The sequence below is a fragment of the Stigmatopora argus genome, chromosome 23 (assembly GCF_051989625.1).
Source record: "Stigmatopora argus isolate UIUO_Sarg chromosome 23, RoL_Sarg_1.0, whole genome shotgun sequence".
Lineage (NCBI taxonomy): Eukaryota > Metazoa > Chordata > Actinopteri > Syngnathiformes > Syngnathidae > Stigmatopora > Stigmatopora argus.
The window spans coordinates 7172788-7200000 of NC_135409.1; the positions used below are offsets into that span (position 1 = coordinate 7172788).

Below are 27213 nucleotides of genomic sequence, written 5' to 3' on the forward strand. Positions count from 1 at the left end.
TCTGCCCATTGAACCAGTAAATGAATTGACTTCAGAACACCTTTTTATGAAAAGAGCATTTGTAATTCAGCATGAATACATTAACCAGATTTTTTTTTTGCACAATAAAAATCATCTGGTATTCATGAGCTACAGTCAAGCAAGTGAATAAATGGCAATGAAATTGCTGTTATCTCATGCAACTTGAACTTGTTTTAAATTTTCATATTAAGCAGCCATCAAGAATAAACCACTCGTATGGTAAAATATATTAACCTCGCTGTAGTTACTACGGGATAATGTCGTTTGAATAGCGGATATAATATGCTTGATACAGTATCCAAATGAACCAATTGAAAAATTAAGGTAGGACTTGAACTGAGTACAGTACAGTGGTACCTCGACATACGAGTGGCCTGACATTCGAGCAATTCAAGATACGAGTAAAATTTCGGGCAAATATTTATCTTGAGATACGAGACAAATTTTGATATACGAGCAGACAGCGGACGCAAGATGCTGCTCATAAGAACATCATGCCCACTGTCTATCCGCAACTCCCTCTTGTAATGTCTCTGGTCGCAACTTCCTCTTTGTAATGTCGCTACGAGCACTGGGCGGAGCGTTGCATTTTATCAGTATTTTTTCCATGTTAGTCAGTGCAAATGGCGTATATACAACTTCTCGTTGGCAATTGGTCGTGCATTATCCTATTGCGAGGACATTTGTGTGCATCATTTTGGGAATATTTTGAAAGGAATACAAACTCAAACAACCCTCGAAATTGACTGAAAGTCAGTGTGGAGGCGGGGCAAAAAGAGCCAAGAAGAAAGGTATAAAAAATGTCAAACAAAATTAGAATTAACTTTAGTGTTAGGTTCCATTAGACTTATTTTTGAGTGTGTCTGCATTGTAATCCAAGTTCATTTAAAGTTGTTTATGTTATGTTACGAGCGGGTTGCCGTGCAAAAAGTCCGCCCCCCAATCGCTACCCTCCGCGAAATCCGTCTAATTTAAATACATTTTAGTATACTGTTAAACCACTAGTTATTTGTTACTTTGTTAATAGATGGCGAATTAGAACAAATTAAAAAAAATTCAATCCAATATCCTGTTTTTGGTGTTTTTTCAGAGGGTTGGAACGAATTAATTTGTTTTTAGTTTATTTCTATGAGAAACGTTCGTTTGAGTTACGAAAAAAATCAACATACGAGCTCAGTCCCGGAACAAATTAAGTTCGTATCTCGAGGTATCAATGTACAGTATTGACCAACTAATATCTCACACGAGGGTTTATTTGTTTCTGTCTCCATTTCAGTACTCGGACGAAAAATCGTATTCCAGAAAATCCCCGAAGAGCGCGTCGTGTTTCACCTTGTGACACCCACAAGGTCCCAAAGATAGATGACCACCTAATCGGTCCTGTTTGGCCGTTACCTGTGACGCATTGTCGGTGGTCTGGAGCCTATAAATCACTTCCTTTTTCCATAACTGGATGGTCGAACACGGTGAGTGAGCTAACAATGTTCCATTTTTTTTGTTTTCAAGCTTGGTATTCCAAACAACTTGTGCTCGTAAAACAACGGCAAAGCACACGGGCTCGTTCCCTAGCTTTGAGCTCTGAAATCTGGCACGCCAGCTGTTGCCAAGCAGTAGAGTATGCTAATTGAAAGATAGATAATTGATAGATAAAAAGACAGCGTCAGGGTCTTTGGGTTTTGGAGTTATCATGTGGAGTCTACTGTCAATTTTGTTGTGTGTATTGACTGACTTGTTTGTTTTGTTTTGTTCATTTCTTGAAGTCATTGACAGTTTGTCATTTGCATGTTCTAATATAAATATCATTTTTGGTGAGTGCAATTGTTTGGTGTTCTTATGAGCAGCATCTCACGTCCGCTGTCTGCTCGCATATCAAAATTTGTCTCGTATCTCAAGATAAATATTTGCCCGACATTTTACTCGTATCTCGAATTGCTCGTATGTCGGGCCACTTATATGCCGAGATACCACTGTATGCAAAATCTACAGAAAAGGATTCGGGCTGCAGAGTAAAAACCAAAACAACAAAGGTGGCCAAGATTCTGACTTTCAAGTCGAAATTCTGAGATTAGAGTTCGAATTCCGATTTTAAATTCTTTAATCAGTCGATTGGCTGGCAACCCATTCAGAGGGTCACCCCGGCGACTGGCCATAGTTGTCAGGGATAAACTCCAGCACCCCCACGGCCCTAGTCAACCATTAGAACCCAGTGAAAATACACGAGATAAGCGGCGGCAACATACTCTCGTACTCTACTTGAGTAGGAGTACAGATACATTCGTCAAGCAATGTCTGTTAGAGACACATACAGTATGAATTTATATTCCCCGCATATCCAAAAGTGATTGAACACGCTTTGACAGAGAGATAGCGGCTCGCGGAAGCGGCCATTTGCTTTGCAATGACAGGCCCTGATGCATTCAAATCAAACTGGCATTTTTCTTTTCTCCCGCTCCCGCAACCTTTTTGCATGACAATGTTTTCCTGCCTCTGCCACAACAGTAAGTAGATTTGACTGTTGTCATGCTAGGTTCTTGTTGTTTTTTTCCCCCTTCCCATCCTTTCTGGCTGCAATTTTAAAGATGCCTGTCTTTTACTTATCTCTAGATTTCCTTTGGGAACAAGACACAAAACAATAAGGGGGGGGGGGGGGGGGGGATGAGAAGAAGGAGCAAAAGACGACATGATGGAGGTGAAGGAGACGCCTGCTGTTGGAAAAATAGTTCAAATCAATAACGGGAATCTGCAGGGATTTGAAATGGTGCCGAGGGACAGTTTAGAAGCTGCACATCCGCGGCCGATTGTGTGTCGAACCCAGGGGGGGCAAGACCAGTCAGGTCTGCTCGAACACAGTGCTCGACAAATCAATAGCTGCGCTTTGTGTGTCTGCGTGACCCAACAATCATCTGTTCACGGCCAGGTTGGGGCTAAATAAATAACGCAATCCACGTCAGTAGTGGAATGTACGTCATCGCCAATGAAACTTTTGGAATGGTGCACAATCACCTTTTTGTCAAACAGTGCCTAGACTTTAAATTGAAATTTGCACATCAATTTATTAGTAGTTCTATATTTTTCTATACAGTGGTACCTCGAGATACAAGCTTAATTTGTTCCGGGACTGAGCTTGTATGTCGATTTTCTCGTAACTCAAACAAAGGTTTCCCATTAAAATGAGCTAAAAACAAATCAATTAGTTCCAACTCTCTGAAAAACACTATTTATTTGTTCTAGTTCGCCATCTATTAACAAAGTAACACACTAGTGGTTTAATATTACTAAAATGTGTTTAATATAGTACTAAAATTATACGGATTTCGAAGGGGGGAGAGAAAGAGAGGGACAGAGAGAGGGGGGGGGGCTTTTTGCACGGCAAGGTTGGTAAAATAACAAACAAATTTAAATGAACTTGATTTCGATGCAGACACACTCAAAAATACGTTTAATCGAACCTTACACTAAACTTAATTCTAGTTTTAACTTAATTCTAGCAAACATTCGTTTAAGTTACGAGAAAATCGACATACGAGCTCAGTCCCGGAACGAATTAAGCTCGTATCTCGAGGTACCACTGTATTAGTCTTTTGGTTATAGTGATTTCATTTGTTCTTAATTGTATTAGCCTTGCTCCTTTGAGCGATGGCAGCAGGTCTTGTAGCGCCCTTTCTTTAGCTGGCACAGCAAAGACAAGGCAGCGGTGGCTTGAAGGTACAGACGACCTCACTATGGGTGGTGCAGGAGCTTGAAACACTAATTAGGATGACTTTGGGGAAAATAAACCAGATAGGGTTGGGCCGGAGAAGGTGATGCACTCTACTAAAGAGGACTTGCCAGACATAAATGGGCAGCAACAGTAATAGCTAATGTGACGATGCTTTAAAAGGTTTTAAAAGAAATCGGAATCATTTCTAAAGATAGATGTCCAAGAGACAAGCTTTTACCGCAATCAGACGGCTCGCTGATGAGAGAAGCTATCTAAAAGTAGCCCCACCCGTGTTTGAAACAGACAGGTACTTGGCTGCTGTTCACTTTAGGGCCAGGAGGTCTAAAGTGTCACTCATCACTCATTACTCGCTGTGATTTTAAGACCACGGAAAGGCGCTGGCCAGGAAATCTGGCAGTCGCTTACCGTAACAAAGCGTGACGTTGGATCATTTCAAATTGGGTACGCCGTATAACAACTTTTGTGCTGGATTGTTGAAGTATTTTTTATCTTGTTTTACCCATTTCGGCTCGAATCGTCATCGCCGACTGCTAATAGTATTGTCATGCTTTAATCAAGATATACATACGACATACAAGTGGCCCGACATACGAGGAATTTGAGATACAAGTAAAATTTTGGGCAAATATTTATCTTGAGATACGAGACAAATTTTGTTAGTCATTGCGAATGGCGAGGCGATCGCTAATATGAGAGTTATATATACTATTCGTTGGCAAGTGGTCGTGTGTTATCCTATTGTGAGGACATTTGTGTGCATCATTTTTGGAATATTTTGAAGGGAATACAAAAGCAAACTACCATCGATAGGTTGATAGAGCCGGGAGAAGAAAGGTATCAAAATTTCTCTAACCTCTGCAAAATCCGTCTAATTTTAGTTCTATTAAACACATTTTAGTACACTTAAACCACTAGTTATTTGAGACTTTGTTAATAGATGGCGAATTAGAACAAATAAAACATTTTTTCCAATCCAATATCCTGTTTTTGGTGTTTTTTCAGAGGGTTGGAACGAATGAATTTGTTTTCAGTTCATTTCAAGAGGAAACGTTCGTTTGAATTACGAGAAAAATCGACATACGAGCTCAGTCCCGGAACGAATTGAGCTCATGTCTCGAGGTACCACTGTATAGTATAAATTGAGACTTTTACGTGCATCCTCTGTGAGTTAATATGTGCTGCATTGCATTTGTACATTTTTTTATCGCTTAATAAGGGGATTTGGAATCATTAATAAGGCTAGCAATTGGCTGAGGTTGACAAGTATAATAAGAGAAGACCTTAGCTGTACTTTGGCACTGTTAAGACAAATGTGTAATTCTGCTGGCTACCACAGTACATACTTGAGAAAATCTATTTTTGTCTGTTTGAGTGGAAAAGTCGTAACAAGCCACAAAAACGGCGCATTGTTTAAAGCTCGATTTATTTGCCAGAGCTCTCGCATCGACCTTAATTAGATTGCCCAGATGAACCTAGCATGCTAAAATGTTTGTGCCTACTACTCTATTAGATTGTTACTGGGATAAATAACCAGGGAAAAGACCGACTTAGAGTGCCATTACAATTTGGGTCAGAGCAGCTTAAATGCCTTTTATTAACACACTGCTGTTGCACTAACTCCAAATGAACTGGTCTTCGCTTTCCCAATCGATAGGTGAAGACTGAAGCTCGTAAAAGGCTCTCTGCTCGCCACTGAAAGGCGTATTTTTGCCAAATCAGAGTCAGAGCCGCTGACCGCTGCATGGGGCTACTCGAGCCACCTAAGGCTGCGTAGGCGTCCTCGTCCTTCTGCGTTTACTGTTGTGCATGATTGGGAGTGCCTAGAAGGTTTTCTGTTAAGGGGAGGAGAGTGTTTGGAATGAGGGAGAGAGGGAGAGAGGGAGCCAGGATTGGCTACTTTAGCTTCAGGCCTTTCTATGAGATACACAGACACTGTGCCACATCTGGCTGCCTCTCAGCCATGGCATTGCTCTGGCTGCTCCACAGTTGCCTCCTTCCGTAAATAACACCAATCATTATCTGCAAATAGCCTCCAAAAAAGCACATGGGATAGAGCTGTGTTTCACTAAACAACAGAAGAGATCAACTATTAATATTCCTACGATCTGCGGCACATTGGGTCTATGTATAACTTTGCATTGTTGTTTCAAATGTAAGAAGTTTTTTTATGCAGTTGCGTTCATTTAAGATGATGGAATTACAAATACAGTGGTACCTCGACATACGAGTGGCCCGACCTACGAGCAATTCGAGGTACGAGTAAAATTTTTATGTTGATCTGTGATCTATGTTGAAATGTTTATCTTGAGATACGAGACAAATTTTTATATACGAGCAGACAGCGGATGCTGCTCATAAGAACATCATGGCCACTGTCTCTCACCCGGCAACTCCCACGTGTAATGTCTCTGGTCGCAACTGCCTCTTTGTAATGTCTCTGCGTGTACTGGGTTGCATTTTTTCAGTGCTCGCAGAGACATTACAAAGAGGGAGTTGCGACCAGAGACATTACAAAGTGGGAGTTGCGGGGAGAGAGATAGTGGCCATGATGTTCTTATGAGCAGCATCTCGCGTCCGCTGTCTGCTCTTATATTCAAAATTTGTCTCGTATCTCAAGATAAATATTTGCCCGAAATTTTACCCATATCTCGAATTGCTCGTATGTCGGGCCACTCATATGCCAAGGTACCACTGTAATCACATCCGTTTGTCAAATTTACTTCACTTTTGATCCATTCTGAACATTTTAGATCAAGGTAAAGTTGACTAAAGTACAAAGTAGTGTTTTTATGTAGCATATCCTGTGATGCACAGTTGGTCGTCTTCTTCCGAAACGCTCCCACAGCGAGAAAGACGGGCACTGTTCCATTTAGGAAGCCCGGTGTCAGCGCACGTCCCGGCCACCCAGGACCTAGCCTGATTCTTTCACCTGAACGCTTCGCATGAGGTTTTACTTTGGTGAATGATGAGCTGTGCTCTAGTGGGCTTCTGTCAGACGTGCTGAAGGTCAATCTTTTTTCACTTTGCGATGGCAGACCACATTTTTGGTCGTCCTTTTTTTAATGTTCGCAACATTTTTCCTTTGACTTCTCAGCCGCAATGGTTGGAGTATCGTTTTTGACAAGTCTTAGGCGTGTTTTGTATGGGCATTTTATTCATTAGTTTCAAAAGCTTCTTTAAAGTGAAGTGCTCCGTCAGCAGTTGAACATTTGTAAGAAAAATCACTTTTGACTGCAGCCCTTGTTTTGACCCAGTTCTCAACTGACATGAATCACCACATGAACAACTACTTCCCCATATCAAATACAGTGGTACCTCGAGATATGAGCTTAATTCGTTACGGGACTGAGCTCGTATGTCGATATTCTCGTAACTCGAACGAACGTTTCCCAGTGAAATGAACTAAAAATAAATTAATTTGTTCCAACCCTTGGAAAAAACACCAAAAACAGGATATTGGATTGGAAAAAAATGTTTTATTTGTTCTAATTCGCCATCTATTAAAAAAGTAACACAACTAGTGGTTTAATATTACTAAAATGTGTTTAATAGAACTAAAATTAGACCGATTTCGCGGAGGGTAGAGAGAAAGGGACAGAGAGGGAGGGGGAGGAAACTTTTTTCACGGCAACGCGCTTGTAACATAACATAAACAAATTTAAATCAACTTGGATTACGATGCAGACATACTCAAAAATAAGTTTAATCTAACCTTACACTAAACTTAATTCTAATGTTGTATTAAAGTTTGATACCTTTCTTCTCCCAGGTGGGTTCTATTTGCCCCGCCGCCAACCTGAATTTCACTATCGATGGGCCGTTTGGTTTTGTATTCCCTTCAAAATTTTCCGAAAATGCTCCACACAAATGTCCTCACAATAGGTTAACGTACAACCACTTGCCAACGAGAAGTAGTATATTCGCCATTCGCACTGACTTACGGGATAAAAAACACTGAAAAAATGCAACGCTCCGCCCAGTGCTTGTAGATATCTATTATACACGAAAGAGATGCGGCATAAAAGATAGTGCGCTAAAATCATAAACAGCCTCTCATGTCTTAGCCACCTGACTTTCTCTTATCTCGAAATTTGTCTCGTATCTAGAGATAATTATTTGCTCGAAATTTTACTCGTATCTCGAATTGCTCGTATGTCGGGCCACTCGTATGTCGAGGTACCACTGTACTCAATAATATTATCCAATTTCAGAAACACGCAATTTTATTTAACAATGTGACCTTTTCCCATTTTTTTTCCTCCAAAACCCCATTTTTCCACCGTTTTCAAACCAAATGGTGAAAGATAGATAAATATTAATGGGATCACGCTGCATTGGGATACCACCAGGGACCCCTATGAATTTTTCATCCACGACAAAAACTGCAACCGTGCTTTGGGACTTGTTCAGGCATCCAAGTGAACTTAATGTCTATTGCGGGATGATGTTGCGCTTATATGCTACAGCCGGAGCGATGACATTGCGGACAACGTGTGCTTATCATTTGAATCGCTCTGGTTTTTCCAGCCGGACTGAAAAAATGAGACGTCTGCCAAGCCGAGGGCATCCCATAATATAGCGCCGCCGTGTGCGGCCATGGAGAGTCAGCAGAGGCCTCGATGGTGACACGAGGTTAGCACCGCACTACGTTTGCGGCCGCAACGGGCTGCTTGGGTGCGAGTTCTGTTTACGAGGGGTCGAGCCCATTTGTAAGCTGTCAAGTGGAAACGCTCGCCAGTTCGCAACGCCCGTCCTGCTCACTCTAAAGGTTTGACGTCCTGAATAATGATGGCACTCGATCTGGCTGTTTAAAGGTCAATCCTAACAAAACAAAGGGGTGAAATGAGGAAATATTGGACTTAGCCACACAAGAGTTGTAAACCATTACAAACTCCAACCACAAAATAACCCTGTTATTCAATTATTATGTTAGATGCACTGTGTCTCAGTGGATCTCATTAAATGAAACAAAAGACAATTAGCTGCAAAAGAAATGACAAAATTAGTGCAGTAAAATAACCAAAATGACCCCTTTTGCCATAACAAAACAAACATGACCATTAAGCCACCTCCATTTAATGATCCTGTTGTTGCACTAATAATAAAAGCCAACAAATTTTAAAAAAAGTAATTCCAGCAAATAAAGTGGGAGGAAAAAGTATGTTCGCCGATTGAATTTCTTACATTTTCAAATCTTTTATATGGATCAACAATATTCCATTAATTAACCTTCAGCTTCTGTTGAAAAAAGAGTGAACGGAATTCCTGAACATTTTGCCCACTTTGATCATCAAATATTGTTTTTAAAATGATAACAGCACTCCTGATGAAGCTTATACATTGGTACCTCGAGATACGAGCTTAATTCGTTCCGGGACTGAGCTCGTATGTCGATTTTCTCGTAACTCAAACAAACTTTTCCCATTGAAATGAACTAAAAACAAATTAATTCGCCATTTGTAATGACTAACGGGAATAAAAAACACTGAAAAAATGCAACGCTCTGCCCAGTGCTCGCAGAGACATTACAAAGAGGGAGTTGCGACCAGAGAGACATTACACGAGGGAGTTGCGGGGAGAGAGACAGTTACCATGATGTTCTTATGAGCAGCATTTCGCGTCCGCTGTCTGCTCGTATATCAAAATTTGTCTCGTATCTCAAGATAAATATTTGCCCGAAATTTTATTCGTATTTCAAATTTCTCGTATGTCGAGGTACCACTGTACCACGCGTTCAATTGGATTTAGTCGTCAGTTCGTAAATGTTCCTCAAAACGCTAAGATCATTTTGTCCAATTCCGTTTGTGACAACTCCGCTCTGTGCTACACACGACAGCCCAGGATCGGCATAATGCAAGTGCAGCTCTGTTTCCCCTGGCCTCTCTTTTGGGAGACTTGATTCCCTTCCAATGCGGGTTGCGCTAATGCGGTTGGCACATGAAGCAACAGCCCACCAACAGCAGCATCATTTAATGCGACGAGCCGCTGTGAACAAATGAGCTCTAAACAACGGCAGTTGTGTGAAGCTCCGCTGCCCATCTCCCAGGGCGCCGTGCTAACTTTCCCTAAAAACACAAAAAGAGCGAGTGAGCAGATACGTCCGGTCGCTGGAACGAGCCTCCCGCAGAAACACCCTTGCAACAATCTGTTACATCACTGTAACTCTGTTGCAATTATACAACACACATTCTGTTGCCGTTTAATGTTCACACCGACCTCGTGCTGTGGAAAAAGGAATTTGTACTGTATTACTGGAGACGACCATATATATATATATATATATATATATATATATATATATATATATATATATATATATATATATATATATACTATATATATATATATATATATATATACATATATATACATATATATATATATATATATATATATATATGTATATATATATGTGTATATATCTGTATGTATGTATGCTCGTAACATAATATAAACAAATTTAAAAGAACTTGGATTACGATGCAGACACTCAAAAATAAGTTTAATCAAACCTAACACTAAACTTAATTCTAATTTTGTTTGACATTTTGATACCTTTCTTCTCCTGGGTTGGCTCTTTTTGCCCCGCCTCCACACTGACTTTCAGTCAATATTGAGGGTTGTTTGAGTTTGTATTCCCTTTGTGCACCACTTTTGGGACATTCCACTGCAATTCACAATGTGAGCAGCTCTACGTTGGTATGAACTCATGTAAGTACAAAGGTACCTCGAGATACGAGCTTAATTCGTTCCAGGACTGAGCTCGTATGTCGATTTTCTCGCAACTCAAATGAACGTTTCCCATAGAAATGAACTAAAAACAAATTAATTTTTTCAAACCCTCTGAAAAAACACCCTAAACAGGATATTGGATTGGAAAAACATTTTGATTTGTTGTAATTCGCCATCTATTAACAAAGTAACAAATAACTAGTCGTTTAATATTATTAAAATGTGTTTAATAGTCCTAAAATTATACGGATTTCGCAGGGGGAGAGAGAGAGAGACGGACAGAGGGGGGGGGGATTTTTTGCACGGCAATGCGCTTGTAACATAACAAACAAATTTAAATAAACTTGGATTATGATGCAGACACACTCAAAAATAAATTTTGATACCTTTCTTCTCCCGGCCGGGTTGGCTCTATATGCCCCGCCTCCACTCTGACTTTCACATGCAACCTATAGAAGGCTGTTTGCTTTTGTATTCCCAAATATTCCCAAAATGATGCACACAAATGTCCTCACAATAGGATAATGGACAACCACTTGCCAACAAAAAGTAGTATATACTGACTGAACATCATGGGCATTGTCTCTCTCTGACATTACAAAGAGGGAGTTGCGGGGAGAGAGATAATGCCCATGATGTTCTTATAAGCAGCATCTCGTGTCCGCTGTCTGCTTGTATATCAAAATTTGTCTCGTATCTCAAGATAAATATTTGCCCGAAATTTTACTCACATCTCAAATTGCTCGTATGTCAGGCACTCGTATGTCCACTGTATAATGAAAGCTGTGAGGCCCATATAGTGTGACACTAATGGATCAAGCTTTACATTTTTTTCCCCCTCCAATTAAATGCAACCATTGGAGGCTTTTAATACCTTGGCCTTGTGCTTTTCATGAAAAGTTTGTGGTCGTAAAATTCCATTTGAAAAGGTTTGCCAATCATTTCCTCAGAATCAAGCCTCGCCATTTCTAGTGCACCGACCACTTTATAGTGGAAAAGCGGCCTTCCTGGAAATGGTGAAAGTGGGCAAATTAGTTTTGTATTGGATTCAATGTAAAGTTCCACTCAGTAGGTGAGCTATAGACATCCGGCACGAATCCTCTGCAGGTGATATCTAATCATACAAAGCTCCATGTGCCTTCTTCTCACCCACTGTCTTGCTTATTAAACATTTCTCCGCACTCCACTTTCCACAAAAGTGTCCATTAAATCGCAGAACATTAGTCTTAATGGTTACCTCCTGACAACAAGAGGAAATCGTTGTCTGCGACCAAATTTGGGCATGTCACTGCAAGAGGTTCGCTTATGTTTTAAATGAAACTCATCTTGCTGCTTTTTAAATAACCCGAGCCACAGTGGATGCTGAATCAAGTCACATTACTTCTGATGGAAAGGCTGAATGGGAAAGTCAATTACCCCACCTCGCCTTCACTGCTGATTTTCGGATGAGATATGATGTAGCGCTCCACTTTGTTCATCATCTGAACCTGTGATGCAACAATCTTGCAATTATTTGACTGTAAATGCGGTCAGTTTCCCACCAAATGGACCATTTCATTTTCGAAAAAAGTCTAGTGCCAGTTACTAACAAGGTCACAGGTGCGCCGTATCTACCAACCTTTCTGGCAGCTTCTATTGATGCATTTTAAGCGCAATATAATTTTTACAAAGAGTCGCTAATGATACCTCGCGTTACAGGTTTTGGCACCAAGCGAGGTGAACAACCCTGAGATCCAAGATAAAAAGGGGATTGATTCCTTTAATGATGTACAGTAGTACCTCGACATATGATTGGCCCGACATACGAGCAATTCGAGATACGAGTAAAATTTCGGGCAAATATTTATCTTGAGATACGAGACGAATTTTGATATACGAGCAGACAGCGGACGCCAGATGCTGCTCATAAGAACATCATGGCCACTGTCTCTCTCCCCCCAACTCCCTCGTGTAATGTCTCTGGTCGCAACTCCCTCTTTGTAATGTCTCTGCGAGCACTGGGCGGAGCGTTGCATTTTTTCAGTGTTTTTTTCCCCGTTGGTCAGTGCGAATGGTGTATATACTACTTCTCGTTGGCAAGTGGTCGTGCGTTATCCTTTTGTGAGGACATTTGTGTGCATCCTTTTGGGAATATTTTGAAAGGAATACAAACTCAACCCTCGATATTGACTGAAAGTCAGTGTGGAGGCGGGGCAAAAAGAGCCAACCCGGGAGGAGAAAGGTATCAAAATGTCAAACAAAATTAGAATTAGGTTTAGTGTTAAGTTCGATTAAACTTATTGTTTAAGTGTGTCTGCATCGTAATCCAAGTTAATTTAATTTTTTTTATGTTCTGTTACCATAGCGTTACCGTGCAAAAAGCCCCCCTCTCTCTGTCCGTCTCTCTCCTCCTTTGAAATCCGTATAATTTTAGTACGATTAAGCACATTTAGAAATAATAAACCACTAGTTGTGTTACTTTGTTATTGGATGTTGAATTAAAACAAATCAAACATTTTTTCCAATCCAATATCCTGTTTTTGGTGTTTTTTCAGAGGGTTGGAACAAATTAATTTGTTTTTAGTTCATTTCAATGGGAAACGTTGGTTTGAGTTACGAGAAAATTCACATATGAGCTCAGTCCCGGAACAAATTAAGCTCGTATCTCGAGGTACCACTGTAACACCCTTTTCTGATTATCCCTACGAAGAGAGTGGTTGCACAAAGGTAAAGTTTACGTGAATCTGACGCAAACGAATGCCGGTCCGGAGGCAGCAACCTCCATGAAATGCTTTGAAACAATCGATTTAACTTCCCTTTGGGAGTTTCTAAGCCTTCACTTCATTTGTGCATAGATGCCATACTTGTTCAAGAAAATAACCGTGATGTACTCGTATGTCTCTTGGGATTTGCCTCTTGGGAAGGCACAAGCAAACAACTAGCAATGAAAGATGTCTTTAGAGAGAGGAAAACAAAGTTAAAAGTCATTAAATAGTTGTTTTTGCTTCCGTCTCATAGATTTCAAAGGTTTGCTTCGTAACATTTCAAAAGGGTTGTTTACATAGACATTTTCTCACACATTTGATTGAATTAATTTTTATCATTGCAAGACAGATGGTAACTGTCTCAATTAAATCGAACTGAGGCACACATCAATGACCTTTAAGTCAAGCTCGATGATGTGATCTAAATGTTTTTCAAGCTTATTTTTTTTACCGATCTCTCCCCATCCAGTCAAAATAATGCAAAAACTAATTCAATCTGTACATGACAATTCATATTTTATTGTATTAATGTTTACAGCTTTGACATGATGCTCTCTTATTATCAATAGTTTCTAAAGATAAATACAGTGGTACCTCGAGATACGAGCTTAATTCGTTCCGGGACTGAGCTCGTATGTCGATTTCCTCGTAACTCAAACGAACGTTTCCCATTGAAATGAACTAAAAACAAATTAATTCGTTCCAACCCTCTGAAAAAACACCAAAAACAGGATATTGGATTGGAAAAAATGTTTTATTTGTACTAATTCGCCATCTATTAACAAAGTATCAAATAAATGGTGGTTTAATAGTATACTAAAATGTGTTTAATAGAACTAAAATTTGATGGATTTCGCAGAGGGTAGAGAGAGAGGGACAGAGAGGAGGGGGTGAGGGGGGGACCTTTTGCACGGCAACGCAGTTGTAACAACATAAACAAATTTAAATGAACTTGGATTACGATGCACACACTCAAAAATAAGTTTAATCGAACCTTACACTAAACTTAATTCTAATTCAGTTTAACATTTCGATACCTTTCTTCTCCCGGGTTGGCTCTTTTGGCCCCGCCTCCACACTGACTTTCAGTCAATATCGAGGGTTATTTGAGTTTGTATTCCCTTCAAAATATTCCCAAAATAATGCAACGCTATAGTAACATAACATAAACAAATTTAAATGAACTTGGATTACGATGCAGACACTCAAAGAAAGTTTAATCGAACCTAACTCTAAACTTAATTCTAATTTTGTTTGACATTTTGATACCTTTTTTCTCCCGGGATCGCTCTATTTGCCCCGTCTCCACACTGACTTTCACTTCGATGGGCTGTTTGAGTTTATATTCCCTTCAAAATTTTCCGAAAATGACGCAGACAAATGTCCTCACAGTAGGATAACGCCCGACCACTTGCCAACGAGTAGTATATATAACTCTCGTATTAGCGATCGCCTCTCCATTTGCAATGACTAACAGAAAAAAAACACTGAAAAAATGCAACGCTCCGCCCAGTGATCGCAGAGACATTACAAAGAGGGAGTTGCGACCAGAGAGACATTACACGAGGGAGTTGCGGGGATAGAGACAGTGACCATGATATTCTTATGAGAAGCCTGTCGCGTCCGCTGTCTGCTCGTATATCAAAATTTGTCTCGTATCTCAAGATAAATATTTGCCCGAAATGTTACTCGTATCTCAAATGTCTCGTATGTCGATGTACCACTGTACCTTCCTATACTCCAGAAATAGCCGTCTCGTCACTAATGAGAATCGGAAATATGTTGCTAGTTTTTCACTTTGACGGAAAAAGCATTACGCGCATTTTTGGGGACGATAATTTGCAATAGCAGCGCTATCAAAGGCAATTTGTATGTATGCACTGTAGCTTGGCTTTTCAAAGCCCTAAATGCTACTGGGCAACCTTTCCCTGTCGATATCTCCCCCACAACCCTTTTCTCCTCTGGCAGCCCCCAAGACCATATTTCTACCGTCAGTTGAGATCCATAGCGAGAGGCAGCCAGCTGGCTTCCATCTCTGTCCCCAACCAGAAAGCCATAGGGCTCTCCATCCATGGAAAACTGAAATTTGAGGCCAGGAGAATCACACTTGTGTCACTGTGCCAAATAGCAAAGAGCCATTAAGCCCTTGATGCATGGTGGAGCAACAAAAGAGCATGAAATGCGGAGGAAAAATACTGGCACTTTCTGTTTTATTAAGATAATTGAAGGTGAAACATAGTAAAAAATAATCATAAAAATGAAAAGCACCTCTACTGTGCATTGCAAAACAGTCCTATTCAAAATATTTCACTGTGGCGCGTACACTGTAGGGTTACTTAATGTTCTTATGCTATGGATCAATGGCATATCAGTCAATATATTTTCCCAACTGTCACAAATGCTGCATAGATTTTTTACGCTCCAGAACACATGGACATCAATATTCCATGCTTCCTCCTTGTTCAACTTTATTATATATTCACTTGAATAATCTCTCTTCCTCTGTGAGATAACCAGCCAATAAAATGTTGAGCCGCTTGCCGTTGAAGGCTGCTCCAGGAAGCCGGTTTTGAATGTTGTCCCGTGCAGCGCCATGCAGATAAGAGCGTGCAAACCGCAGTGATTCATCCCACCAGTCAAATGGGACCCGCTAGTTTGCTTATTCCCTTTTCCTGCAGCCACCGTTGACCGGAAACATTGTCACCAGTCGACTCTATTTTACACTTTCCCTTGTACCTGGCTATTCCAATTTCATGTCTGCTACGCTTGCAATGATGAGTTTGCCTTCAAAGCAGACATTTTATTCGTATTATCCTACGGATGATAGCGTTTAAGAAGACATTCCCGGGCCAGCCCTCTTGACAGCAGTAGGGGAAAACAAAATCAAAAGCCAAATCCCAATATTTCGTAGGCTTATGCTCTTGTCCTTCACGCCTAGAAAATTGCACCGGAAAGCTTAGCGGCCTTGCTTTATGACTCATGCATTTCACGAATACAGTGGTACCTCGACATACGAGTGGCCCGACATACGAGTAATTCGAGATAAGAGTACAATTTCGGGCTAATATTTATCTTGAGATATGAGACATTTTGATATAAGAGCAGACAGCGGACGCGAGATGCTGCTCATAAGAACATCATGGCCTCTCTCTCTCTCTCCCGCAACTAACTTGTGTAATGTCTCTGTGGTCGCAACTTCCTCTTTGTAATGTCTCTGCGAGGACTGGGCGGAGCGTTGATTTTTTCAGTGTTTTTTCCCCGTTAGTCAGTGTAAATGGCGTATATACTACTTCTCGTTGGCAAGTGGTCGTGCGTTATGCTATTGTGAGGACATTTGTGTGCATTATTTTGGGAATATTTTGAAGGTTAGACAAAAGCAAACAACCCTCGATAGGTTGCGTCTGAAAGTCAGAGTGGAGGCGGGGCAAACAGAGCCAACCCGGGAGAAGAAAGGTATCAAAATGTCAAACAAAATTAGAATTAAGTTGAGTGTAAGGTTATATTAAACTTATTTTTGAGTGTCTGCATTGTAATTCAAGTTCATTTAAATTTGTTTATGTTATGTTACGAGGGTGTTGCCGTGGGACCAGAAACTACATTTAGATAAAAGAAAACATCTACATACATAAAGTAATCACTAGTCTTGTATTCTCTGAGTCAGTTGTTAAGACTACATTTTGAAGGTCTTGACTTGCAGTGCTTAGTAAATTGGAGTCCTTGGTCGTGAGATTGCAAAAAAAACAGGCAGAATTTGGGCAAAGTTTCCCAATGAATTCTCGCCTTGAAAATAATCAAATCCCAGCTGCCAAAGGGCGTCGGAAGACAGCTGTGACGGCTCGCCCTTCTAAAGGCGAGTGAGAAAGCGGGTAAAACCGATGCTAAGCGAGGCTAAACGGCAATTTCAAAGTGTGGACCTTTTTGTCTGGTGTTTGTGAGGGCGATCAATGCGGCCCATTTTCAGCGTGTTGTCCTTTTGTGTTTCAGAAAAGGATATGAAACCGAATTTTGCATGCAGTAATCGCTCATGTGCACCAGAGCATTGACTTTTGGTCTTGATAGCTTTCCCAGTCAGATAAAAATCCTCGAAGCCAGAGAGTGCTTGCCATTGGGAGTTCTAGGTAACTGATACGTTTATTAATAGGTATACGTTAATAAAAACAGAGAGACATCATTGACATATTCCAGCTACGAAACTTGCAAGGAGAATCCACCCTGACTTCGTCCTCGTCACAGATGATTCTGAAGAAACGGCATCCTCCTCTGTCCATAGGTCGGAAACCAAGAATACCTGCGTAAGAATTTGCACAAGTAAGCATAAAAGGTGACCGGAGCGGATCGGAAACCAAAACAACTGCGTAAGAATTTGCACAAATAAGCATAATAAATCTATATATGGTAAAAACCGAGCGACAGTATTTTTAAACAATATGCGAGTATTTTCGGAAGTTGGTTCGATTATCGCCATCTGCCGGAATCCAAGTCAAAGCAATTTAAGAGTCCTTTGTAGACCTTCATCGCGAACTCAGATCAACAGTCCTTGGCCTGGAACGTGGTGTCCTGTCCGAGTCAATAGTCCTGAAAACTAATAAATGTCCTCGAAGCCAGCTGCGTCCCTTAGCTCGGTCCCAAATTAGATGAAGCTCCTATACATATTAATGATTTAAAATGCACATATAATAACATCCCAGAATAACCCCAACAGTAACGCATATTCCAGAATATTTTTTGGCTGGTGAGATTTATACTAGGGAGAGATTTATAGTCCCAAAAATATGCTAAGGGTTTTTAATTGTAATTGTTGAGAGATGACAGATTATTGCTATTACGAGCATCCACCCGGCTACTTGCCGTCCATCAACTGGCAAGGGGACTGTGCGACGGGCAGATGTAACTCCTTGGAAGCCACCCCAAGGGGTTCAAATGCCAGGGTGGATTAATTCACCTGCTGCCAAGGCGGCCTGCTCGCTGTTTAGATCTACGGCCCCACAGCTGTCGTCCCTCGCTTTGATGTGTGAGGGGGGGTAGATGGTGCAAGGATGGAGGGGACAACAAGAAAGTCCAGATTGGAGGGGTGTACATGTGATTGACAGCATCTTTTGCGTTTGATCAGCCAAGGGAGAAACAGGACGGGACATGCGAGCGTACCTGTGTGGAGACCGTCCCCATGGAGACCGTTCTAGTGAGTCAGAAGAGCTCAGGAAGTACTCTGTGTAGGGTTCCCACGGGTCCTTCAAAATCAACTGCAGTGATCAGATGATTATTTTCAAAAGCACCATTGAAATAGGTCCATTTGAATTGTAATGATTGCGATAATTGAAGATCTGGGGGATGGAAAATCATATGCAACATGCAATTGTTAGCTTTTGATTGTTAATCTTCAAGAGGAGAATCACAAAAACACAATTAGACAAAGTACAGTGGCCACCTTGAGATATGAGCTTAATTCCTTCCGGGACTGAGCTCGTATGTCGATTTTCTCGTAACTCAAACGAACGTTTCCCAATGAAATGAACTAAAAACTAATTCATTCGTTCCAACCCTCTGAAAAAACACCAAAAACAGGATATTGGATTTGATTTTTTTTAATTTGTTCTAATTCGCCATCTATTAACAAAATAACACATAACTACTGGTTTAATATTACTAAAATGTGTTTAATAGTACTAAAATTATACGGATTTCAAACAATACCTTTCTTCTCCCGGGTTGGCAGTATTTGCCCCGCCTCCACCCGGATTTTCAGATGCAACCTATCGAGGGTTGTTTGCTTTTGTATTCCCTTCAAAATATTCCGAAAATGATGCACACAAATGTCCTCACAATAGGATAACGCACGACCACTTGCTAACGAGAAGTAGTATATACGCCATTCGCACTGACTAACAGGAAAAAAAATACTGAAAAAATGCAACGCTCCGCCCAGTGCTCGCAGAGACATTACAAAGAGGGAGAGAGACAGTGCCCAAGATGTTCTTATGAGCAGCATCTTGCATCCCATGTTCTTCCGTGCCTTTGTGGGTTTTCTCCAGGTTACTCCAATTTCCTTCCACTTCCCCAAAACACTCACGCTAGGCTGGTTGAACACTCAAAATAGTCCCTAGGTATGACGGTGAACTTTAATGGTTGTTCTTCGTCTGGTGCCCTGCGATTGGCTGACAACCACTTCAGGGTGTCGCCCGCCTACTGTTCATGCTCAGGAGCAGTACGGAAAATGAATGAATGAAAATCATTACCCTATTAGGTTCCATTGTATTGCAGCGTGATTGATGAGTTACTTGACACAAATTCCATGGAAACACAATATTTTCTTCAGCTGGTGTTGCAGATATGATTGCTCCAAGCAAAATAAGACGTCCACTCATGGCTACTTCCCACTCAATGCTATTGTGACTCTCCAAATCTGCCAAGACGAACTAAGAGTTCATCTTTGTCAAGCTGATTAGCGGTGACAAAGTTGTTTGTGCCGAGGTGTGGGTGGCGAGATGAGCGTCTAGCTTTGTTTTTGCTGCTTCCTTTGCCAATGTACATATTAAAAGTTCACTCAGAAATGAAAACAATATGAAAACAACAAGGGGCTGTTATAACCAGTATCATGTCATAGCAGCTGACATGTTTTGTTGTTGACAACAAATCAGGAATTATCTCCTGGCACTCACTCGTAGCAAATGAAACTATTTACGTGGACTAAGAAAAAATACGACTGGCAAACGTGCATTTATGTACAGTGGTACCTTGACATACGAGTGGCCCGACATACGAGCAATTCGAGATACGAGTAAAATTTTGGGCAAATATTTATCTTGAGATACGAGACAAATTTTGATATACGAGCAGACAGCGTTTTAGTACTATTAAACACATTTTAATAATATGAAACCACTAGTGATGTGTTACTTTGTTAATAGATGGTGAATTAGAACAAATAAAACATTTTTTATCAATCCAATATCCTGTTTTTGGTGTTTTTTCCGAGGGTTGGAACAAATGAATTAGTTTTTAGTTCATTTCAATGGGAAACGTTCGTTTGAGTTACGAGAAAATCAACATACGAGCTCAGTCCCGGAACCAATTAAGCTCGTATCTCGAGGTACCACTGTAGGTTTAATCAGATTTTCACCATTGCGCTGAGAGTACTCCTCACGTTCAACTCCAGAACTCCTTATACTTTTTAAACTTTTTGGATTTCATAACTTTATGCGTTCAAGCACCCATCCATTGAGAATTTTGCAGCATTGCCTCTCTGTTGGCACCTTTAATGTAAGCCTCCACGAATGGAGTCTTTTGAAAGAATTTTTTTGTCCAAGGTTACCCTGACCCTTCATTTCTCAAAGGCCCAGGCAATTTTCCACTCACAATCGCTGGAGCGGCGAAATTGTTGTGAGCGATGTGATGCCTCTAAATAAGCTTTGGCAGAACAGTTCTGATGCTCAGAGCATTTCGGGAGGGCCGGTAGGCATCAAATGACAGATGACAAGGAGTCAATGTGCGTCCAAGAAAGCATCATGGTCCGGATTGTGTTCTGGGCCTGTTGCACCAAATCCAAAGCGATGGCAAATGCGGTCCTTTTTTCGAACACAAACTTAGACTGGCGTGACTTGTGTGTATGCTCATCCGGTCATGTTTTTGTGTGCGAGCTCATTTCTTCAGTGGTGGCCATCTTTTATCTAACGCTGTCCCACTGCTCTTCAGAGTTGTTTCATGCTTGGTTGAAAGCTATCATGATGCGTCTGGACACCGTGACGGCATGGCGAAGGAAAATGGAGCATTTTTGAGGGTCACTTGGAAAAAGAGCCTGGCATTTTTCTTTAGCATTTCGAGGAAACTTGAACTTAAATACTATTAACATCGATGAGGATACACATAGTAATTGATAGAAAGAGGGAAGATAGGTCAGACCCGGGTACGTCAACGCGGTCGTAACATACCATAAACAAATTTAAATGAACTTGGATTACGATGCAGACACTCAAAATTAAATTTAATCCAACCTAACACTAAACTTAATTCTAATTTTGTTTGACATTTTGATACCTTTCTTCTCCCGGCTGGGTTGGCTCTTTTTGCCCCGCCTCCACACTTACTTTCAGTCAATATCGAGGGTTATTTGAGTTTGTATTTCCTTCAAAATATTCCCAAAATAATGCACACAAATGTCCTTACAATAGGAAAACGCATGGCCGCTTGCCAACGAGAAGTACTATATACGCCATTCGCATTGACTAACTTGGTAAAAAAAACACTGAAAAAATGCAACGCTCCGCCCAGCGCTCGCAGAGACATTATAAAGTGGGAGTTGCGGGGAGAGAGACAGTGGCCATAATTTTCTTATGAGCAGCATCTCGCGTCCGCTGTCTGCTTGTATATCAAAATTTGTCTAGTATCTTCAGATAAATATTTGCCCGAAATTTTACTCGTATCTCCAATTGCTCGTATGTCGGGCCACTCGTATGTCGAGGTACCACTGTATTAAAACAAATCACCCTGACTAAATCACCACCTTTTGAAAGAGAAAATTAAACTTAGTAATGAATGTGTGTAAACACTAATATTGCTGCAATGTCAATTGGGTAAACCTTTTCAAATGCTCACAAATGACAAATGAAAGACACCCTGAAAAGCAAATCAGCTCTTTAATAGCAGTGCACTTGTAAACGTTGTCCTGCTATTGCTGACTGAGTGCCAATTTCTTTTGCAGGCTCTTTTATGGGGCTAGATGCCTGAACATGTAAAATGCATGGAAATATAGCACACTACAGAGTTGCCTTGATCAGTTAATTCTATGAGCCATGAATTGTACTGTTATTTTATGCTCAATGTAATGAGTGCCGTGTCGTCATTTTAAGGTACATTCCAACCTCTCAACGTTGGAGTGTAATACAGTGGTACCTTGAGGTACGATCTTAATTTATTCCGGAACTGAGCTCGTATGTCGATTTTAACTCAAACAAACGTTCTCTACCTACTGAGGAGTCTACGGTCCTTTGGAGTGTGCCGGACACTGCTGAGGACTTTTTACGACACTGTGGTGGCATCTTCAGTGTTTTATGCCGTGCTTTGTTGGGGATGCGGGAGCATGGAGAGGGACAGGAACAGGCTGAATAAGCTGGTCAGGAGGGCCAGCTCTGTTCTGGGCTGCCCGTTGGACTCTGTGGAGGAAGCGGGAGAGCGGAGGATGCTGACCAGGATGATGTCCATCATGGACAGCATCTCCCACCCCCTGCATGAGTCTGTGGAGTCCCTCCGAAGCTATTTTAGCAATAGACTGCGGCACCCTCATTGTAGGAAGGAGCACTTCCGCAGATCCTTCCTCCCATCAGCTGTCAGGCTCTTTAACAAAACAAATGGCTGAGTGTTAAGACCTACCGTATGCATGCATGTACACCTATGTGTATGTATGTATATATGTCCTTGTGTGTATGTATTTGTATGCATGCATGTACACCTATGTGTATGTATGTATATATGTCCTTGTGTGTATGTATTTGTATAGGTGTATGTGTATATGTATAGGTGTATGTACACGTATGTGTATATGTATAGGTGTATGTACACGTATATGTATGTGTATGTACACATATGTGTATATGTATAGGTGTATGTACACGTGTGGGTATATATATGTATTTACACGTATGTGTATATGTATAGGTGTATGTACACCTATGTGTATATGCATAGGTGTATGTACACGTATGTGTATATGCATAGGTGTATGTACATGTATGTGTATATGTATGTATGTACATACACCTATATATATATATATATATATATATATATATATACTTCAGCGACACGCTTATTTATTTATATATTTATTCATGTATTTATTAATTAATTTACTTATTACCCACCTATTTTTGTCTAAAATGCCTTTCCTATTTCTGCATCCTCACCCTCTTGCTACTGTGACAACGAAATTTTCCGAATACGGGATGAATAAAGTTATCCAATCCAATCCCAAAAAAGCTAAAATAAACATTGTTTTAGATCTATAAAAAAACTGAATATTTAGGGCTTTTAATCCAGTTATTTTAATCCATTTATTAAAAAAAAATCTAAATATATCTAAAATATTCCGGCCCACGTAAAATCAAGTTGATGTTAAAGCGGCCCGCGAACCAACCCGAGTCTGACACCCTTGTTCTAGGTCATTAAGAAAATGACTGTTTCCTAATGATATCATTTGTGGTAGTGTTCCATTCGTGTGTATTTGTTCTGTTATAATAAAACAGCATTACAGTCGTCAGATGTGATGGTAATCACAAGTCGCTATCATGACTGACTTTGTTGTTTTTGGCGATCCAGATTGCTTTGCAATGTTTGCCAGGCTGTTAATAGTACTGTGTAATTGTCTTTTATGTGCGTGGTTAGTATTGATGGTAAAGAAATGGCTTTTAGTATAGAAACGTGTTAAAAACAGATGAACTCGTTGACTTCCGTTGACAATTTGAGGTACTATGGCATAACTTTTATAACTCAAGGCAAACATATTCGAAATCTGCGGCCAATGTTTTTGTTCAGCGATCAAATGAGAGCAATTGGACGAGCGTGACTATGCATTCGAGCAAAGAACCTCACAGAAGTCCATCTTAAATATCCTAATTCAAATACATTTTCAGATGGCATGAAGTCCCGAATGCACCACTAGAGGACTGAAAATTATTACGGCTTAGGATTGATCCCTTTAAGCGAACAAGATGCTTGGACAGCTGTCTGCTTTAGACTCCACTTCAAGAATGAATGTTGCATTTGTGCTTGGTGGTTAAAATTGTCAGACATATACTTGGGCTTTTTTGTCAAGGAAAAACGTATAACATTTTTCACTACAGTGGTACCTCGACATACGAGTGACCCGACATACGAGCAATTCTAGATATGAGTAAAATTTTGGGCAAATATTTATCTTGAGATACGAGAAAAATTTTGATTTACGAGCAGACAGCGGACACGAGATGCTGCTCATAAGAACATCATGGCCACTGGCTCTCTCCCAGCAACTCCCACTTTGTAATGTCTCTGGTCACAACTCCCTCTTTGTAATGTCTCTGCGAGCACTGGGCGGAGTGTTGCATTTTTTCAGTGTTTTTTTCCCCGTTAGTCAGTGTGAATGGCGTATATACTACTTCTCGTTGTACCCCCCTCTCTCCCCCTTCGAAATCTGTATAATTTCAGTACTATTAAACACATTTTAGTAATATTAAACCACTAGTTATGTGTTACTTTGTTAATAGATAGCGAATTAGAAGAAATAAAACATATTTTCCAATCGAATATCCTGTTTTTGGTGTTTTTTCAGAGAGTTGGAACAAATTAATCTGTTTTTAGTTCCTTTCAATGTGAAACGTTTTGAGTTACAAGAAAATCAACATACGAGCTCAGTCCCGGAATGAATTAAGCTCGTATCTCGAGGTACCACTGTACTTAAGTTTAATTTGTACAAGGAAGGGCTCGGAAGTCATTTTCAGCATTGACAATTACCGGAAGCTAAATGAAGAACTAAATAATACTTAGGGCTGCACACTGATTTTAAATTAATTGCGATAACTAGCATACGATTCTTGCGATGAACTGCATTAAATATAAAGTAGCGTATTCATCCGCCTGCCTTGCTCCTGTCTTTTTAGTACCTAAATGTATCCTCTTCTAACATTGTGATGTCATCATGCACTTGTAAAGCTACTTATAGCTCGGTTGTAATCTTGTCATACTGTACGTATATACAATTATACTCTGAGTGAGCCTTCGTGTTCGCTTCACCAGCCCTCGGAGTAAATAATTTAACTTTTGGATAGTGATTGCATCCAAACAACAGCACAAAACGATAGCCGGAATGAAAAGGAGACCTTGCACATACCCATTATTTTCTTTGTGCTTTTACGTAAGATTCCAGTGTTGCACTGTTGGTGCATGATTTTAACCTCTCCTCCTTGATATTGATAGGCAATAAATAAATCAACAATAACGTGAGACGGTGCTCAGGGAAGTGTCGACCTCCACCAAGGCCTTTGTCGCGTATTTTAATGGAATCCACACTAAGGCTACATGCATTGTGCATTTTTATTGACTGCCAAAGCGTTTTAGCTCTTTCTTCTGCTGCCATTGGCATGTGAATTTCTCAATGCCTAACTTTCGGTTTACTTTATGACAGAAAGAAAGATTTCAGAGTAGAAAATATTTCAAAACGTCAGGTTTGTTCGTCTGAGCCTGTATTATCGTTGTCCTCCTTTCTATCTGTCTGTATTTGCATCTCGTCCCGAGACTTGCGGGGCATTTTATTATCTAAATGGGCCCAGGCGGCGCTGGGGTGGAACCAATCACACAGACCCTCTTTGATAGGAATCCTGCAGGGCGGGCAGCACAAACAAAAAAGAAATCTCACTATATCAGCTCAAATTCGATTTGACTCTGCCACAGGTGAGCATTTTGAATAAAAAATGCCTTTTAAATTGTCACCAAAAAGCACATAGTAGTGGGAAATAATCACCTGTAACAACTCTTTCCTTTGACTGCAACAATCTTGATCCAAAGCTTGCTTGCTTAACAAAACATTTGTTAAAGTGTTATATTTGGGGGATGATTCACATTTCCTAGAAGGTATTTGTTTGTGTTGTCGTACAGTGGTACCTCGACATACGAGTGCCCCGACTTACGAGAAATTTGAGATATGAGTAAAATTTTGAGCAAATATTTATCTTGAGATACGAGACAAATTTTGATATACGAGCAGACAGTGGACGCGAGATGCTGGTCATAAGAACATCATGGGCACTGTCTTTCTCCCCGCAACTCCCTCATGTAATGTGTCTACGAGCACTGGGCGGAGCGTTGCATTTTTTTCAGTGTTTTTTTCCTGTTAGTCAGTGCGAATGGCGTATATACTACTTCTCATTGGCAAGTAGTCGTGCGTTTTCCTATTGTGAGGACATTTGTATGCATCATTTTGGGAATATTTTGAAGGGAAATACAAACTGAAACAACCCTCGATATTGACTGAAAGTCAGTGTGGAGGCGGGGCAAAAAGAGTAGTACTATTAAACCACTAGTTATTTGTTACTTTGTTAATAGATGGCAAATTAGAACAAATAAAAATGTTTTTCCAATCCAATATCCTGTTTTGGGTGTTTTTAGAAGGTTGGAACGAATGAATTTGCTTTTAGTTCATTTCAATGGGAAACGTTCGTTTGAGTTACGAGAAAATCGGCATACGAGCTCAGTCCCGGAACGAATTAAGCTCGTACCTCGAGGTACCACTGTACTTTATTTTCTTTTTTTGTAGTTGTTGCAATTTTATTCCGCGTAGCAGCCCTCGGTGCAGTTTGACTCGTGCACACAGATTAAAGATGGATATAGCGGAGAGCAGTTGTGCTGCTAAATGTTTTATATCTGCATGAATTCAGAATGTGTGCTTCCATGACATTGGTGTGTGTGTGTGTATTCCTGGAAAACCAGTGGACGGAAAAATATAAAGTGGAGAATTCCACTTTCCATACAGTAAACTGGAGGCAGGATTGCCTAAATAACAGTTGGGTGACTTCCTCGCATAGACACAAATGCACGCTATTAGTATAAGTCCACTCGTGCATATCAGTAAAGCTGATGATCTTAAAGTGTAATCCATCTTGAGCAGCGGCTTTGCTGTTTTCATCAAACTCATTTGAAATCATCTGCGTGTCTTTTGCATTTATTCTGGGCATCAAAATCCATTTAGCCGTGTTTTGAAGCTCCCTAATTCAAATCAATAACAAATAAATCTCCTCAAATCTCCCTGGGGGCCATTTGACTGAGGAGATGGTGAGGAAGCAGCAGGAATTACATTAAATTAAGCAACAAGCACAGCGCAGAATTAAACCTGAGTTGCAAATTAAAGCATCCATTACGATGTTAACGGTCTGCTGGAAGGGATTCTCTTTGACCACCAACAATACTAATCAATTATAGATGGAATTTGGCGTAGTTGTCTGATAACATCAATGATGCATCCCAAAATGATGC

General features: G+C 40.4%; 1 protein-coding gene across 1 annotated transcript in view; it reads left to right on the forward strand.

Moving 5' to 3' along the window:
• The window catches only part of tbc1d22a (TBC1 domain family, member 22a), a 137776-nt gene that overhangs the window by 102447 nt on the left and 8116 nt on the right, over positions 1 to 27213 (forward strand). Inside the window, exon 16 of the transcript XR_013298308.1 lies at positions 1298 to 1487. The gene's annotated coding sequence lies outside the window, so the exon portion shown is untranslated. The remainder of the gene's footprint in view (positions 1 to 1297; positions 1488 to 27213) is intronic.